Source organism: Callorhinus ursinus, unplaced genomic scaffold, assembly GCF_003265705.2.
Source record: "Callorhinus ursinus isolate GAN/ISIS: 27379988/994484 unplaced genomic scaffold, GSC_fseal_2.0 scaffold5, whole genome shotgun sequence".
Classification (NCBI taxonomy): Eukaryota; Metazoa; Chordata; class Mammalia; order Carnivora; family Otariidae; genus Callorhinus; species Callorhinus ursinus.
The window spans coordinates 35,070,543-35,089,539 of NW_027397067.1; the positions used below are offsets into that span (position 1 = coordinate 35,070,543).

The following is an 18,997-nucleotide window of genomic DNA, read 5'->3' on the forward strand; positions in this document are numbered from 1 at the left end:
TTTTTCCGTTATAGGAAGGAGTAACTTACGGGTCACATGAAAGTGGTTGGATATCATACAGAAAGAGATGATGAGCAAAACCAAGAAAACGGCCTATTTCACCATCCAGATGATTCCTGTCTATGTGGAGGGAAAAAAGTAATTGGGGCGTGTTGTTAGGTAATTCAAATGTATAAAAGGTAGAAGATGACAAATAAAAGCTTCCCTCCTTCTCAGTTCTTTCGTCCATAATAGCCACTGACAGGAGTCTTTCCAGAAAAAAATTTAGGTTTATACCTAGTAAGTTTACGATGCTTTTGGTTGCAAGCATCAGAAAGCTCAACCCAGACTGGATTAAATAATAAAGGAAGAGTATGTAACTACAATATCCAGAAGAACGAATTTAAGGGAAGGGTTTAAAAAGTTTATGATGTCATCAGGGCCCCAGGTCTGAATTTTTGGGGTTCTCCACTCTCTTTTCTTCCCTTCATTACCTTTATTTTCAGATTGGCTTCCCTCATGATTAAAAAAGGAAATCAACTCCAGGAAGCCCAAATTGTCGACAAAGAAAACACCTGTTACAGAAAATTCCAACACTTTTAATAGTCACCCTGAATACTGGAGTCTTGCTTAGTTCATGGGCACTTGCATGAACTAGTCTCTGTAGCTAGAGGAATAGCACTGCCAATTGTATTACTCTGTATCACCTATTTCACCCTTGGAGCTGGGGGACAACTCAGTTGTCCGAAACGACGTGGACCCCAAATGAACTGAGGACATCTGGAAAATGGAAAACGGGAGAAGGAAGATGGGGAAGCATTCTGGTTATTTACTATTGCATAACAAACTACTCCAATATTCTGTGGTTTAAAACAACTATCATTTTATCATGCTCACTGGTTCTGTGTATGAGGAATGTGGAGATATCACAGTGAGAACAGCTTGTCTATATAATGTCTAATGTGTCACCTAGGAATATTTGAAAGGCTGGGAACTGAAATATTCTGGAGACTTCTTTACTTGTGTTTCAAGGAACCTGGGCTGGAATGTCACACAGGCAGGTCTCAGCTGAGACTGTTGATCGGAACACCTGCACAGAAGTGCCCTCTCTTTCTCTCTAACTTAAAGGAAACTTTATTTAGTCCTCTTTTTAAAGCAATCTAGTTTAAAAGCAAGTTGAGGTTAAGAGAAGAAAGAACATAAATCCTTCTAACAGACAGAGTCAGACACACAGAAAAACAGACTGGGAGGAGGAGGGGTACTGATCAGGGACTTCCATATCAGATCTTCTCATCTTGGAAATGAGGTTGTCACAGATTCTGGTCAGGTCATTGTTTTCTTTAGGCTTTTTCTGAGAGTAGACGTGCATCTGCTTCTTCCTCAGGCTCACCTGGAAGACCATAGCCTCATTTTGGGTCTTGCTCCAGACTTAAGTGATGTCCTTATTTGCCAGTGTTTCTTTTCTGTGTGGTCCTTTAGTCCTTGGTATCTCTGGTTTTCCTTTTCAATTCTTACTATTTAATCCTCAGTACACACCTTCAGTGATTCTTTATGTGGTAGCCTTTGATCACCTCCTTCTGTTCTCAAATCACTTAAAGAGGTCAGAGAAAGATTTTTCCATGGAGTTTACATGTGCAGTAAGTTCATCTTTTTCTTTCAGAACTTTTTGGATTTGGAGCGGTGCCAGTTCAAAATGATGATGTAGAAGGATCCAGGAAACACCTCTTCGCATGGACACATTGAATCTGCAGCTATATATGGAATAACTTCCTCTGAAAAAAACCCTAAAAATTGTCTAAGCAACTCCTATACATCTGGAAAATGAAATAAGGCCCACATCGAAGCAGTTTGAATTCCACACTGGGCACCACTTTCTTTAATACCTGCACCTGAGACATGAGACCCCAAAACATCTAGCTTTGAAATCCAATGAGGGTCACATCCATGAGACCCTCAAAGCTATAACAACCTGAAAAGTGACTCTTAAAGGGTTTGTGCACATGGCTCACCTACCCCAAGGCCCAGCATAGAAGTAGCTGATCAAGAGGACCTATAAATAAATGGGGCTCATTTACTAATATTAAATTGTTGGCTTGAGGGGCAAGCATCTAATTTAGCACACATTCTAGGGGCCTGCTGACTGGTAGATACCATCTTATGCTCTCCCTCTGCCTCACTCAGTGGGTGTCATCTCTTTTTTTTTTTCCCTGTGGGCACCATCTATATGCTCCCCCTTTGCCTTTTTTCAGCTGGTAAGTGCCATCTTTCTGCTCTAGCTGGCAGGTGCCATCTTCTTTTTAAATTAAAAAAATTTTTTTTCTTTCTCTTAGTGGGTGGCCTCTATATGCTCATTTTAGTTGCTGAGTGTGATCTTCAAGCTCTCCCTCTGCAGTGCTCCAGAGCACCAGTATCTCCTAGAGGGGAGCTTTTATAGCAACTTGTGCCCTAGGTTTTGTGGGTGCCACCCAGAGGACACCCCTTAATCATCCTGCTCTAGAGGCCAGAGGAACTTGGGAATCCTGGATCCTATGAAACTGTAACACTTGGAGAAAGAGTTCTTAGTAGACTACCACCCCCAGGGCACTGCATCAATGGCAGACTGAAATACACCTCCCATCTTTCTATGAAAAAGGCTTATCTGCTTTCTTGAGGAGTTTTAGCTTGAGAGCAGGTTTCTGGTTTGTCATTCAACTAGGGGCTTAAGGTGTTCTTGGGTCATGGAGACCAGTGGACAGTCTTTGCATGCTCTTTCTGCTTGCTCCAGCTTGCCACTATCTCCCAGAAAGGAGTTTATACACTTGCCTGGCACCCCAATTTTTGCTTGCTCAAATATAATGTCATCCAATATCAGTGAATACTCCTAAATTTACAGGGGTATCTTAGGAATGGAACACATTTTTTTTTTCATCTGTTATTTTGCAAGTTTTCACTTAATAATTCTTTACAGTGTTACCATGGATCCAATAATGGAACAACAAAACATGTGAGAGGAAAGGCAGGAAAAGGAAAGACAATCACATGCTTGACAGAGTGCATTTCTAATCATCTTAATTTGATGCTACAAAGATGAGAAGAGTGGACAAATCAACATCTTCTTTTTGCAGATGAAATGAGGGCTGGAGGTGAGTTCAATGCCAGTAACTGCACTATCATTACAGTTAGCTCTCTCAAATTTATTATACCCATTTCCACTACCAGGTGAATTTATGCCTAAGTGTGAAAATAGCACATGGAAAACAATCTATGAAAAAGTTAAATTTCTTTTAACAGCCTTTAAAAGATACTAGCACAATGGTTGAAATCCATTATCTGAATTACCAACTGGTCAAGTTCACATTCTGATCTCTATTAATGCCTGTCACCACACCACCACGAAGTTGCCAGAAATGAAAAATGCTGTTTCAAAATGGGGGGAAAATGCCCTCCAAAGAACTCTATTGGAGACTAAATGAACAAGAATGAGAGTGAGAAAGAAAAGGCTACAAATGGACAAAGGATAATGGGAAAGCAAACGGCAGAAGCAACAAATCTCTGAATGTGAATTTAAGTTTGCAGCTTAAATTTACATTATTTTAGGAACTTTCATCTGATAAAACTTTATGGAGAAAGTACTATATATGATACTCAATTATTGTGCATAGCCCATTACTTAATAATTTTATTGCTGATAACTTTGTCATGAGTATTTCTTTGGAGCCAAACTGTCAAGGTGAAGAGATGTAGCAAACTTAAGTTATTTTTGATTACTGAATTGCAAAAACTATATGCTTTGTACTTGAGGGAAACAAATTATGTGAGTTATTTTTAAACAACCTTTTATAATTAACATTTTTTTTAGAGGATTATTTTAGCTGTTGAATATGCTATGACCTTATGGACAAATTTTTTAATGGAATAGAATATAACAATTGATTTTACCTTTTAAACCTAAATATTGAAAGAAAATGAGAACCAAAAACAACATATATTTCCAATGCATAATTCAGTCCTATGACCTAAATAGAATAGATTGGAATGTTTCATACCTGGTTAAATATTTATCAAAATGATGCATCCTGTGTTTATTAAATTAATCAGAACTTACACAATTTAATATGGGCTAATTCATCCTCTTATAGAATGCTTTCAAATATGATGATATTATATGGCTTTCTGTTAAATGAATGTATTTTCCATTTTTTACTGTTTTCTGACTTTCAAAAATTTGATCTTTTAAAATAAATTTATTTAAAAAATAATTTTGGTGCCCAAATTGATGCTCTAGCACATGGATCAAACAAGAAAAAAGCAAAAAGGAGTTTACATATGAGTGAACAGATTGCTAAATAAGATGTCTAAATGGAGACTTGTTTTTCTTGTTGAGCATTATTTAAAATAAATTCCTTTCGGACTTCTGGGGAAGATGGCAGAGTAGGAGGATCCTAGGCTCACCTTGTCCCAAGGATACACCAAGATAACACCCACATCAGTGTAAATAATCCAAAAAGAGGACCTGAAGACTGCTATAACATACTCTTCATAGCTAGAGGCCATGACAAATAGGATAGCAAGGGCAGAGACATGGTTGGGAGCCAAACTCACCCCCTGGACTGTCTCCAGAAGGGAGGATTGCACAGAAATGGGAGAGGAGCAGATCCTATACCAGGCATCCCTAGCACAGGGGACCTGCACTGGGAAGACAAATCCCTGTAACATTTGGCTTTGAAAACCAGAGGCTTTCTTACAATCAGTGGGGTTTAACACCTGGAACTTTAAAAATCAATGGGCTAGGCTCTGGGAGAGCCAGATGGTGTTAGAAAACTGAGTCCCCACTCTTAAAGAGATAGTACAATGAACAGCCCCATGGAGATAGTGCACAGTTAAAGGGGACTCTGAGCGAAAAGGAAAGACCATAGGCAGGAATAAGAAAAGTAGGAAGCACAAAAGCAGTAAAATAAGTGTATCTGTAAAAATCAGTCAAGGGATTCACAAAATAAAAGGATTTAAAGTAAGACACCACAAACCTAAAACCTGAGAGGAAGAGGAATAAAAATTTAGTGCTCTCAAAATGGGCTTAGACTTAAGCAACCATCAACTTAATATAAATTGTTGTATACATAAGATGTTATATATAAGCCTAACAGTAACCACAAATCAAAAACCGGTAATAGATATGCAAAAATAAGGAGAAAGGAATCCAAGTATATCACTAAAGAAACCCAGAAAACCGTGAGAGAAGAGAACAAGAAAAGAAAGGAACAGAGAAAACTACAAAACCAACCATAAAACAAGTAACAAAATGGCAATAAATACATACCAATCAACAATTACTTTGAATGTAAATGGACTAAATGCTCCATCAAGAGACAGAGGATGATGGATGGATTAAAAAAAGCAAGACCCATCTAATACGTTGCTTACAGGAGACTCATTTCAGACCTAAGGACACTTGCGGATTAAAAATGAAGGGATGGAAAGAAAAGCATTTATCATGCAAATGGAGGTGTAAAGAAAGCCAAGGTAGCAATACTTACTTTGGATAAAATAGACTTTAAAACAGACTGTACCAGAGACAAAGGATACTACATAATCATAAAGGGAACAATCCAACAAGAAGATAGAACAATTGTAAATATTTATGCACCCAACATAGGAGCACCAGATACATAAAACAGTTAATAACAAACATAAAGGAAGTAATCGATAGTAATACAATAATTGTGGGGGACTTTAACACCCCACTTACATCAATGGATGGGTCATCTAAACAGAAAATCAATAGGGAAAGAATGTCTTTGAATGACACTTTGGACCAGATGGATATATTCAGAACATTCCTTCCTAGCAATACACATTCTTTTCAAGTACACATGGAACATTCTCCAGAATAGATTATATGTGAAGTCACAAAACATGTCTCAATAATTTCAAAAAAATTGAAACCAGGAATCAACCACAAGAAAAAAATCTGGAAAGGACACAAATATATGGAGGTTAAATAAACATGCTACTACACAATGAATGGGTCACCCAAGAAATCAAAGAAGAAATCAATACATGGAGACAAATGAAAATGAGAACACAATGGTCCAAAATCTTTGGGAATGCAACAAAAGCTGTTCTAAGAGAAAGGTTTATAGCAACACAGGTCTACCTCAAGAAGCAAGAAAAATCTCAAATAAACAACCTAACCTTATACCTAAAGAAGCTGGAAAAAGAACAAACAAAACCTAAAACTAATGAAAGTAAGGAAATAATAAAGATTAGAACAGAAGTAAATGAAATAGAAACAAAAAACAATAGAATAAATCAATGAAACTGGGAATTGGTTCTTGGAAAAAATAAAAAAAATTGATAAACTTTTAGCCAGACTCATTAAAAAAAAAAGAGAAAGAACACTCAAATAAACAAAATCACAAATGAGAACTGACACCAGAGAAATACAAAAGATTTTGAGAGTATATTATGAAAAAAATTTATATGTCAACAAATTGGGTAACCTAGAAGAAATGGATAAATTCCTAAAATATGTAACTTCCCAAAATTGAATCAGAAAGAAATAGAAAATTTGAACAGACTAATTACTAGCAATAAAATTGGATCAGTAATAAAAAAATTCCCAACAAACAAAAGTCCAGGACCAGACAGCTCCACAGGTGAATTCTACCAAACATTTAAAAAAAGAGTTAATACCTATTCTTCTCAAACTACCACGCTTCCAAATTTATTCTATAAGGCCAGTATTACCCCTGATACCAAAACCAGATAAAGACACCACAAGGGGCGCCTGGGTAGCTCAGTTGTTAAGCATCTACCTTTGGCCCAGGTCAGGATCCCAAGGTCCTGGGATCAAGCCCTGCATCAGGCTCTCTGCTCAGCAGGAAGCCTGCTTCTCCCTCTCCCACTCCCCCTGCTTGTGTTCCCTCTCTCATTGTCTCTCTCTCTGTGTCAAAATAAATAAATAAAATCTTAAAAAAAAAGACACCACAAAAAAAAAACTACAAGCCAATATCTCTGATGAATATCGATGCAAGAATCCTCAACAAAATATTAGTAATCTGAATCTAACAATACATTAAAAAAATCATTCATGATCAAGTGGGATTTAGTCCTGGGATGCAAGGGTAATTCAATAATTGCAAATCAATCAATGTGATACATCACATCAATAAGAGAAAGGATAAAACCTCTCAACAAAGCAGGTTTATAGGGAACATATCTCAACATAATAGAAGGAACATAACACAACACACCTCAACATACACGAAAAACCCACAATGGATATCAAACTTAATAGTGAGTAACTTAGAGCTTTTGCCCTAAGGACAGGAACAAGACAAGGATGTCCCTTCTCACCACTTTTATTCAACATAGTACCACAAGTCCTAGCTATAGCACTCAAGACAACAAAAAGAAATAAAAGGCATCCAAATTGGTAAGGAAGAAGAAATAACTGTCACTATCTGCAGATAACATAATACCACATACAAAAAACTCTAAAGACTCCAACAAAAAACTACTAGAACTGAGAAATGAATTCAGTAAGGTCACAGTATACAAGATCAGTATACAGAAATCTGTTGCATTTCTATACACTAACAATGAAGTAGCAGAAAGAGAAATTAAGAAAACAATCCCATTTGCAATTGCACCAAAATAATAAAATACCCTGGACTAAACTTAACTGAAGTGAAAGACCTGTATTTTGAAAACTATAAAACACTGATGAAATAAATTAAAGATGACACCAAATGGAAAGATTTTCCACGCTCATGGATTGGGAGAACAAATATTGTTAAAATGTCCATACTACCAAAGCAATCTACAGATTTAATGCAATCCCTGTCAAAATACCAACAGCATTTGTCATAGAACTAGGAAAAACAATCCTAAAATTTGTATGGAACCACAAAAGGCCCCAAATAGCCAAAGCAATCTTGAAAAAGAAGAACAAAACTGGAGGTATCACAATCCCAGATTTCAAAATGTACTACTACAAAGCTGAAGTAATCAAAACAGTATGGTCCTGGCACAAAAACAGACACATAGTTCAATGGAAAAGAATAGAAAACCCAGAAATAAACCTACTATTATATGGTCAATTAATCTTTGACAAAGGAGGAAAGAATATGCAATAGGAAAAGGGCAGTCTCTTCAACAGATGGTGTGGGGAAAACTGAACAGCAACATGCAAAGAATGTAACTGGATCACTTTCTTACACCATACGCAAAAATAAATTCAAAATGGATGAAAGACCTAAATGTGACATCTGAAACAATAAAAATCCTAGAAGACAGCAGAGACAGTAATATCTCTGACATTAGCCACAACAACATTTTTCTACACATACATCCTGAGACAAGGAAAACAAAAGCAAAAATAAACGATTGGGACTACATCAAAATAAATAGCTTTTGCACAGTCACACTGAGGGAAACAGTCAACAAAACTAAAATGACAACCTACTGGATAGGGGAAGATATTTGCAAATGACATACCTGATAAAGGGTTAGTATCCAAAATACATAAAGAACTTATACAACTCAACACCCAAAAAATAAATAATCCAATTAAAAAATGGCTGAAGACATGAACAGATTTCTCTAAGAAAGACATAGAGATGGACAACAGACACATGAAAAGATGCTCAACATATCATCAGGGAAATGCAAATCAAAGGCACAATGAGACATCACCTTACACCTGTCAGATTGGCTAAAATCAAAAACACAAGGAACAAAAAATGGTGAGAATGTGGAGACAAAGGAACACTTGTGCACTGTTGGTGGGAATGCAAACTGGTTCAGCTACTGTGGAAAACAATGTGGAGGTTCCTCAAAAACTTACAAATAGAATTACCATATGATCCAGTAATTCCACTATGGGGTATTTACCCAGAGAATACAAAAAACACTGATTAAAAAAGATATGTGCAACCCTATGTTGCAGAATTACTTACAATAGCCAAATTATGAAAGCAACTCAAGTGTCCATGAATAGATGAATAGATAAAGAAGAAGATGTGATACACACACACACACACACACACACTGAAATATTACTGAGTCACAAAAAGAGTGAGATCTTGTCATTTGCAACAACATGGATGGATCTAGAGAGTATAATCTTAAGTGAGATAAGTCAGTCAGAGAAAGACATATCATATGATTTCACTCTTATGTGGAATTTAAGAAACAAAACAAATGAACAAAGAATAAAAGAGACAAACAAAAAAACCCCCAGACTTTAAATATAGAAAACAGATGGTAACTAGAGTGGAGGTGGGTGGGGGATGGGTGAAACAGGTGAAGGGGATTATGAGTACACTTACCATGATAACTACTGAGTAATATATAGAATTGTTGAATCACTATACTGTATACCTGAAACTAATATAAATTGTGTGCTAATAATACTGAAATTAAAACTAAGAAATAAGTAAGAATAAATTCCTTTCAAATGGGTTTTCAAAAATAATTTTTTTGCAATTTACCACATCATATCTATAATACTGTTTTTAAACCTGGGCAAGATAGGGTCCTTTCCTGCTCCCTTTCCTGTAGAGGTCCTCCTCTGACTTTTCTGTAGCTCAACTCTTGCCCAGAGATGTGCCTGGCTGGCATCTGCATCCCACCCCCGCTTACCCTTTGAGATTCTAGACTAGTTTCCAGCCTCCAATGTGGTAAGTATAGAAACTGGGAGTAAGTCTTTCAAAATTCTATGGTAATCTGAAAGAGAAATTTTATCTGGTTAATTCCATAATGAAAAAACAATAGGATTGTATTTATGCGTGTTTTTATTTCACTTTTCTAGAACTTTATTTATATATGTATATGTAGTAAGCCCCGATAGTATTCCCTCTTAGCTCTCACTTAAAACAAAAACTGTAACAAAACCCCCCAAACCTACTCTTCTTTCTAATTTTTATTGCATACTTGACTTCAGTTTCAACCTTTCTCTTCCCCTTGCAACATGGATTACCATTACTCAATCACAACTAGTGTCTATCTCAGAGCCTACCACAATTCCATTTTGTGCTTCCTAAGGTATGGTGGATAAAAAGGGCTAGTATTTTACATGCTCTACATGTTTGGTTATGTAGCCCAAATTGTTTGTGACTTCATTTTTAATACTTCCTCCCACTAAAAAAGCTCAGCATTTTTATCTGGAAGATGAGCCTGGTAGATATATCACTATATTGGACTAATATCTTCCAGACATAATCTACAGTTCCTCCTAGATTTCCTTGTGGTTTTATTTATACCTGATAGTTTGGTGTTGTCATATTGTATTAAAAATTGCTAGCCACAGAGCTAGTCTGATCAGTAGATTTTTTAAATTGTTATTTAGTGTTTTAAATGACTGAATATTACCTATTAAAAATCTGAATTTGTGGCTTCTTTTGACAAACTGGCAACCCTAGGCCTGGATTATCACATCGCAAAAATTCACTAGAACTATCTTCTGCTCCCTTTAGAGAGGGCATAGGTTCTCCATGGATAAAGAAGATGTAGTGTATATGAGTATATATATATATATATATATATATATAATGGAATACTACTCAGCCATAAAAAATAATGAAATCTTGCCATTCACAATAACATGGGCGAACCTAGAGGGTAGTATGCTAAATAAAATAAGTCAGACTAAATAACATAAATACCATATGATTTTACTTATACATGGAATCTAAAAAACAAAGCAAATGTACAAAACACAACAGAAAGAGACTCATAAAGAGTAAGCTGGTAGTTGCCAGGGTAGGGGGTGCAGTGGGTAGTATAAACAGGTGACAGATGGTAACTACATTTATCCTGGTGAGCACTTTGTCATATATATAATTGTTGAATTACTATGTCATACACCTGAAACTAATATAATATTGTATGTCAACTATAATTTAAAAAAAATTGATTTCATGAATTTTGACTCTGTTCCCCATTCCTTTATCCCAGTAGGTAAATATCTTTCATATATTGTATGATGTCAAGGAATGTGGAAAAATATTCAAATATTATCAAAATTCCTGGTATTTTTAGGCATTTGTATCAAATTAGAGAAAGATAAAAAATGTAGATTTTTGGTTCCAAAGCCCAGAGAAACTGGTTCAGTAAGCCACTTATGGGGGTCCAGAATTCTACATTTTAAAAAAGTGGAGCAGGTAACTATGATACAAAAAGACCACATTTTGAAAAAATCAGGTTGATAGAGCCTGAACTGCAAATCAACAGTTATGAAGGGAATTCTGAGAGAAACCATATTCTAAGCTTTTGAGGTTCACAGCGGAGAAAACAATATAGTTTCCCTGAAATATTTGTTCATGCCACTATCATAGATAGATTATTGGAATGAATAGTCCACGACATGGGCAGTAAATAAGTTCTTAACATTTTCTTTTCTTCCATTTTCTTTTAGCTCACATTAAGAACCATATTTAGTCTATTTTAATTACCTCAGCTCTGAGAGTGGTTCATTGCTAACTATGTCAAATGTCAAACCACTGATAAACTCTCTACTTCAGTTCTCCATAGCTAGGTATGATTTTACTGCCAGTGAGTGAGTAGCATCCACCATCTTCAGTACCAGAGCCTCTGGAATCAATTTTATACTTGCTTTTCCAGTCTACCTTTTTTCTTTTCTTTTTTTCTTTTTTTAAAGATTTTATTTTTAAGTAATCTCTATACCGAACATGGTAAGTAAGAGTCTCATGCTCTACCGACTGAGCCAACCAGGCGCCCCTTTTCAATTTACCTTTTAACTCTGTGGGGACAAAAGTGTTTTCCAAAACAAGGCCCAAACAAGCACTCTGCAATTTCACTCTGGGCCTCCATTTCCAGTAGGCTCCTATCTTGCAATGGATTCTAAAAAATTGTGTTTGGATCAAGTACCTTAAGCCTCATTGAGGAAGGACGAAAAAATATACTATGTATAAGTTGATAATGATTAAGTTTCTATACTTCTGTTGGTGGTAGTGGGAGGAACTAGTGGAAGAAAAATGGTTAAATTTCATAAAGACCTGATAGGTGAAGTCAAGAATGAAACATTAAGAACTCACATTTGGAGCACTGTTCTGGAGTCTCCAACTTCACCCCGTCACCAATTGTCAAGGTATCATAGCCAATCTCCAGACCAAATTCTTCAAAATTTATCTGGATAACCTAGCAATGACCAGAAACAAACATATCAAATGTATCACATTATAAATTAAAACAAAAAGAAAGCAATGGCAGAAAACATTTAAAATGCACAATGAACATCAGACTATATATTTATATACATATATGTTATATATGTACACCAAAGCAGCAGATCATGTCAGATTATTCCTAAAATTCAATCATTATTATAACATAATTTTTATTTGCTCTATTGTACCTTCTGTAATACTTTTCCAATGGACTGTCATGGTTTCTGTCTTAGAACCCTTTTATTTGAAGCATTTGAAGCATAATTAATGCAAATCTACTTTAAGAAAGCTTTATAAAAAGGACATGTAGGTGGACAGAGGTTCTCTGTGCATTTACATTAGGTATACCTTGTTTTATTGTGCTTTACTTCATTGTGCTTTGCAGATATTGTGTTTTTAACAAATTGAAGTTTTGTGGCAGCCTGGTGTCAAGTAGTAACATTTTGCTAACAGCATTTGCTCACTTTGTGTCTCTGTGTCACATTTTGGTAATTCTCACAATATTTCAAACTTTTTCATTATTATTATATTTGCTATGGTAATCTATGATCAGTGTGATCTTTGGTGTTACTATTGTAATTGTTTTGTGGTGTCATGAACTGTGTGCATATAACACAGCAAATATAATTGATAAATGTTGTGTGCATTCTGATTGTTCCACCAACTGGCTGTTTCCCCTTCTCTTACCCTTCCTATTCCATGAGACACAACAGACAGAAATTAAGCCAGTTAATAAACCTACAATAGCCTCTAAGTGTTCACGTGAAAGGGAGAGTCACATGTTTCTCACTTGAAATTGAAAGCTAGGAATAATTAAACTTAGTGAGAAAGGCATGCTGAAAGCCAAGATAGTTTGAAAGCTAGACCTCCTGGGTCAGTTAGCCAAGTTGTAAATGCAAAGGAAAAGTTGTTGAAGGAACTACTCCAGTGAACACACGAATGATGAAAAAGCAAAACAGCCTTGTCACTGATATGGAGAAAGTTTGAGTGGTCTGGTTAGAAGATCGAAACAACCACACATTCCCTTAAACCACAGCCTAATTCAGAGCAGGGCCCTAATTCTCTTCAATTTTAAGAAGGCTGAAAGATGAGGAAGCTGCAGAAGAAAAGTGTGAAACTAGTAGAAGTTGGTTTGTGAGGTTTAAGGAAAGAAGCCATCTCCATAACATAAAAGTGCAAGGTGAAGTGGCAAGTATTGGTGTAGAAGCTGTACCAAGTTATCAAGAAGATCTAGCTAAGATAATTAATGAAGGTAGCTACTCCAAACAATAAATTTTCGATTATAGATGAAACAGCCATATATTGGAAGAAGATGCCAGCTAGGACTTTTATGGATAGAGAGAAGTCAATGCCTGGCTTCAAAGCTTCAAGGGCCAGGCTGACTTGTTAAGAGCTAATGCAATGTGGCAAACTTCAGTGTTTTTTTTACTCTCCCATTCCTTAAACTCTCCACCTTTTAGGTCAATCCTTCATTTTTTTTTAAGACTTTTTATTTTTTATTAGAGAGAGAGAGTACAACAGGGGGAGCGGCAGGTAGAGGGAGAAGGAGAAGCAGGCTCCCTGCTCAGCTGGGAGCCCAACGTGGGGATCGATCCCAGCACCCTGGAATCATGACCTGGGCCGAAGGCAGACACTTAACCGACTGAGCCACCCAGGCGCCCCTTTTTTGTTTTTTTGAGGAAATCCCATACTGTTTTTAATAGTGACTGCTCCAAATTACAATCCCAACAACAGTTCAAAAGTGTTCCTTTTTTCCACATCCTCACCAACATTTGTTGTTTCTTGTCTTTTTGGTAATAGCCATTCTAACAGGTGTGAAGTGATCTCTACTGGGGTTTTGATTTGCAGTTCCCTGATTAGTGATGTTGAGCATCTTTTCATGTACCGGTGGGCCATTTGTATGTCCTCTTTAGAAAAATGTCTATTCACCTGCAAATACAGAGAACAAACTGAGGGTGGCCATAGGGGAGGGGGTCAGAGGATGGGCAAAATAGGTGAAGGGGAGTAGGAGATATAGGCTTCCAGTTATAGAATGAAGTCATGGGAATAAAAAGCACAGCATAGGGAATATAGTCAATGATATTGTAATAGCATTATATGGTGACAGACGGCAGCTGCAGTTGTGGTGAGCAGAGCATAACATATAGAGAAGTTTAATCACTGTGGTGTGCACCTGAAACTAATATAACATTGTGCGTCAAATATTCTCTAAAATTTTTTTTAAAAAAGAAAAACGTCCATTCAGATACTCTGCCCATTTTAATTGGATTATTTGGCTATTGTTGTTGTATGTTGTTATTGTAGTTGTTGACTTGTATAAGTTCTTTATATGTTTTGGATATTAACCCCTTATCAGATATCTGATTTAAAAATATTTTCTCCCATTCCATAGATTGCCTTTTCATTTTGTTGATGGTTTCCTTTGCTGCACAGAAGCTTTTTTTTAGCTTGATGTAACCCCACTTATTTATTTTTGATTTTGTTGCCTTTGTTCTTGGTGTCAAATCCAAAAAGCATTGCCAACACTAATGTCAGGGAGCTTACTGCCTATGTTTTCTTCAAGAAGTTTTATGGTTTCAGGTCTCATATTCAAGTCTTTAATGCATTTTGAGTTAATGTTTGTGTATGATGCAAAATAGTGGCCTAGTTTCATTCTTTTGCATGTGGCTGTCCGGCTTTCCCAACAACATTTATTGAAAAGACTGTCTTTCCCCGTTGTATAATCTTGTCTCCTTTGTCACAAATTAATTGACCGTATATGTATGGGTTTGTTCCTGGCTTGTCTAGTCTGCACTGAATCTGTAGATTTGGGTAGTATGGGCATTTTAACAATAATTATTTTTCTAATCCATGAGCACAGAACGTCTTTCCATTTCTTTGTGTCTTCAATTTCATCAATGTCTTATAATTTTCAGTTTACTGGTCTTTCACCACCTTGGTTAAATTTATTGCTAAGTATTTTATTTGTTTTGATGCAATTGTAAATGGAATTGTTTTCTTAATTTCTTTTTCTAATAGTTCATTTGTGGTGCCTAGGAATGCTACAAATTTTTGTATGTTGATTTTGAATCCTTCAACTTTACTGAATGCATTTATTAGTTGTAACAATTTTTTTAGTGAAGTCTTTAGACTTTTCCATACTTAATATCATGTCATCTGCAAATAGTGACAGTATATCTTCCTTTTCAGTTTGGATGCCTTTTATTTCTTTTTCTTACATAACTGCTCTGGCTAGGAATGTAAGTGGTTATATTCAAATAGTATTATGATCAAGAATGGGCATGCCTGTCTTGTTCCTGATCTTAGAGAAAAAGTTTTTAGCTTTTCACAGTTGAATATAATGTTAGCTGTTAGCTTGTCATAAAAGGCCTTTATTATGCTGAGGTATGTTTTCTCTATTCCCACTTTGTTGAGAGTTTTTATGATAAATGGATATTGAATTTTGTCAAATGCTTTTTCTGAATCTGTTGAGATAATTTCATATAATTTTTATCCTTCATTTTGTTAATGTAGTATAGCACATTAATTGATTTACAGATGTTGAACTTGCCTTGCATACTTGGAATAAATCCCACTTGATTATGCTCTATGATTCTTTCAAGGTATTGTTGAATTTCCTTTCCTAGTATTTAGTGGAGGATTTTTGCAGCTATGTTCATCAAGGATATTGGCCTGTAATTTTCTTTTCTTGTGGTGTCCTTGTCTGGTTTTGGTTTCAGGGTAATGCTGGCTTCATAAAATGAGTTTGAAAATTTTCCCTCCTCTTCTATTTTTCGGAAGAGTTTGAGAAGGATTGGTATTAATTCTCCTTTGAATGTTTGGTAGAGTTCATCAGTGAAACTGTCTGATCCTGGACTTTTGCTTATTAGGAGGTTTTTGATTACTGATTCAATCTCCTTCCTAGTAATCAGTCTATTCAAATTTTCTATTTTTTCATGATCAATTTTGGAAGGTTGTATGTTTCTAGGAATTTGTCCATTTTCTCTAGGCTGTCAATTTGTTGCAAGATAATTGTTCATAGTACTCTTATGATTCTTTGTATTTCTTTCTGTTTTTGCAATTTTATTGAGATTTAATTGACATACAGTACTGTATTGTTTTTATTTTATTTATTTTTTTCATCATGATAAGTGTACTCTTTAATCCCCATCACATATTTCACCATCCCTCCACAATCTGATTCTTTGTATTTCTGATACCAATTCTAACATTTCCTCTTCCATTTTTGATTTTATTTATTGGGTTCCTTTCTCTTTTCTTTTGGTGAGTCTAGCTAAAAGTTTATCTATTTTGTTTATCTTTTCAAAGAACTAGGTCTTAGTTTCACTGACCTTTTCTGTTTTTTTTTTGTTTTGTTTTTAGCCTTTATTCCGTTTATTTCCACTCTGATATTTTTTATTTCCTTCTACTAACTTTGGCTTTGTTATTTTTTTATAGTACCTTGAGGTGTAAAGTTAGGTTGTCTATTTGAGATTTTTCTTGTTTATTTGTCATGATGAACTTTCCTCTTGGAACTGCTTTTGCTGCATCCCATAAGATTTGGCATTTGTATTTCAATTTTCATCTGTGTCAAGGTATCTTTATTTCTCTTTTGATTTCTTTTTTGATCCATTGGTTGTTCAGTAGCATGTTGGTTAATCTCAACATATTTGTGACTTTTCTAGTTCTTTCCATGTAACTGATTTTCAGTTTCATACCATTGTGGTTGAAGAAGATGCTTGATATGATTTCACACTTCTTAAATTTATTAAGACTTATTTTTTGGCCTAAGGTATGATCTATCCCGGAGAATATTCCATGTACACTTGGGAAGAATGTGTATTTTGTAGCTTTTTGATGAAATGTCCTGTACAGGCAATACCTCAGAGACATCGTGGGCTCAGTTCCCAAAAAAAACAAATACCACAGTAAAGTAAACCAAATGAACAATTGGTTTCCCAGTGCATATAAAAGTTATGTTGTTGGGAGTGTAAATTGGAGCAGTCACTATTAAAAACAGTATGGGATTTCCCCAAAAAGTTAAAAATAGAATTACCATATGATCCAGCAATTCCACTCTGGGTATTTATCTGACAAAAATGAAAACACTAATTTGAAAACATATATATACTCCTATGTTCCCTGTAGCATTATTTACAATAGCCATGGCATGAAAAAAACCTAAAATGCCCACTGATGAATGGATGAAGAAAATGTGTTTATATATATGTAATGGAATATTATTCAGCCATAGAAAAGAACGAAATATTGCCATCGGCAACAATATGGATGGACATGAGGGTATTATGCTAAATGAAATAATTCAGATGGAAAAAGATAAATACCATATGATCTCACTTTTATATGGAATCTAAAAATAACCTCTGAGCTCATGGAGATAGAGAAAAGATGGGTGGTTACCTGAGGCAGGGGCATGTGGGTGGTTGAAATGGGTGAAGGTGGTCCAAATCTACAAATTTCAACTTAAATAAGTAATGGGGATGTAATGTACAGTATGGTGACTATAGTCCTGCACTGCATATTTGAAAGTATCTATGGGAGTGGATCTAGAAAGTTCTCATCACAAGAAAAAAAATTTAACTGTGTATGGTGATGAATGTTAACTGTACATATGGTGGTGATCATTTTACAATACATACAAATATTGAGTTATTATGCACATCTGAAACGAATATAATGTCCGTTATACTTCATAAGTAAATAAAGGCAGTTGGGAATGGAAAAAAAAAAGAATTAAAAAATAAAGGTACAGGGGCGGAGCAAGATGGCGGAGGAGCAGGAAACCTAGATTTCGTCTGGTCTCAGGAATTCAGCTGAATAGGGATCAAACCATTCTGAACACCTACGAACTCAACAGGAGATCGAACAGGAGAGTAGCAACAACTCTCTGAACAGAGAAGCAACCACTTACTGGAAGGTAGGACGTGGGGAGAAGTGAATCCGAGGTGATATTCGGGAGGATAGATGGCGGGGGAGGGGGCCTCCGTCGGCCGCTTCTGGCAAGTGATAGAGCCGCGGAGCACAAAATCGGAACTTTTAGAAGTTGGCTCGGCGGAGGGACGTCGCTGCAGTGGCTAAGCGGGGGGTGGAATCCTCCCGGGACAGTGTGGTCTCAGGACCCTTGGGGTCAAGGAGAGACCGGGGGTGCCTGAGTGCGGCAGAGCTCCCAGGTATCAGAGCGGGGAAGCCAGCTGCAGAGACGGAGCAGAGTCACGGGCTCTCAGCTCGGGGTTGCCATAAACTGTGATCTGCGGCCCAGTCGGGGCACGGCTCCCCCAGCAGGGACCCAACAAGCAGCAGATCCGGGGAGACTCCCCTTCCTTCCCGGGGAGGAGCGGTGCGGGAACGCACTGCAGGGATCTGCTGGGTTTGGAGACTCCGTGCGGGGTCGGGTGCCAGAGATAGCAACGCTCGATCACAGGCCGGGTGAGCACGGAGTGCGGCCGGAGACCGGGGACACGGGAGTGACTGCTTTTCTCTGGGGACACACTGAGGAGCGGGGCCCCGAGTTCTCAGCTCCTCCGGGTGGAGATTGGGAGGCCACCATTTCTGCCCTGGTCCTCCAAAGCTGTACCGAGAGCTTGCAGGGAACAAAAGCTCCTGAGAACAAACCGGAGCAGCTTCCTTAGCCCGGACCGACAAGGGCGGGGCAATTCCGCCTCCGGCAAAGACATTTGGAAACCACAGCAACAGGCCCCTCCCCCAGAAGATCAGCACAAACAGCCAGCAAGCCAAGACCAAGTTGATCGATCAAGGAGAATGGGAGAACTCCAGCGCTAGGGGAATACTGCACATAGATTCATGGCTTTTTTTTTTTTTTTTTTTTTTACCATGATCCATTATTTCAT

At 36.8% G+C, this 18,997-nt stretch overlaps 1 pseudogene; it reads right to left on the reverse strand.

Moving 5' to 3' along the window:
• The window catches only part of LOC112822961 (transforming acidic coiled-coil-containing protein 3-like), a 29,852-nt pseudogene that overhangs the window by 2,345 nt on the left and 8,510 nt on the right, over positions 1-18,997 (reverse strand).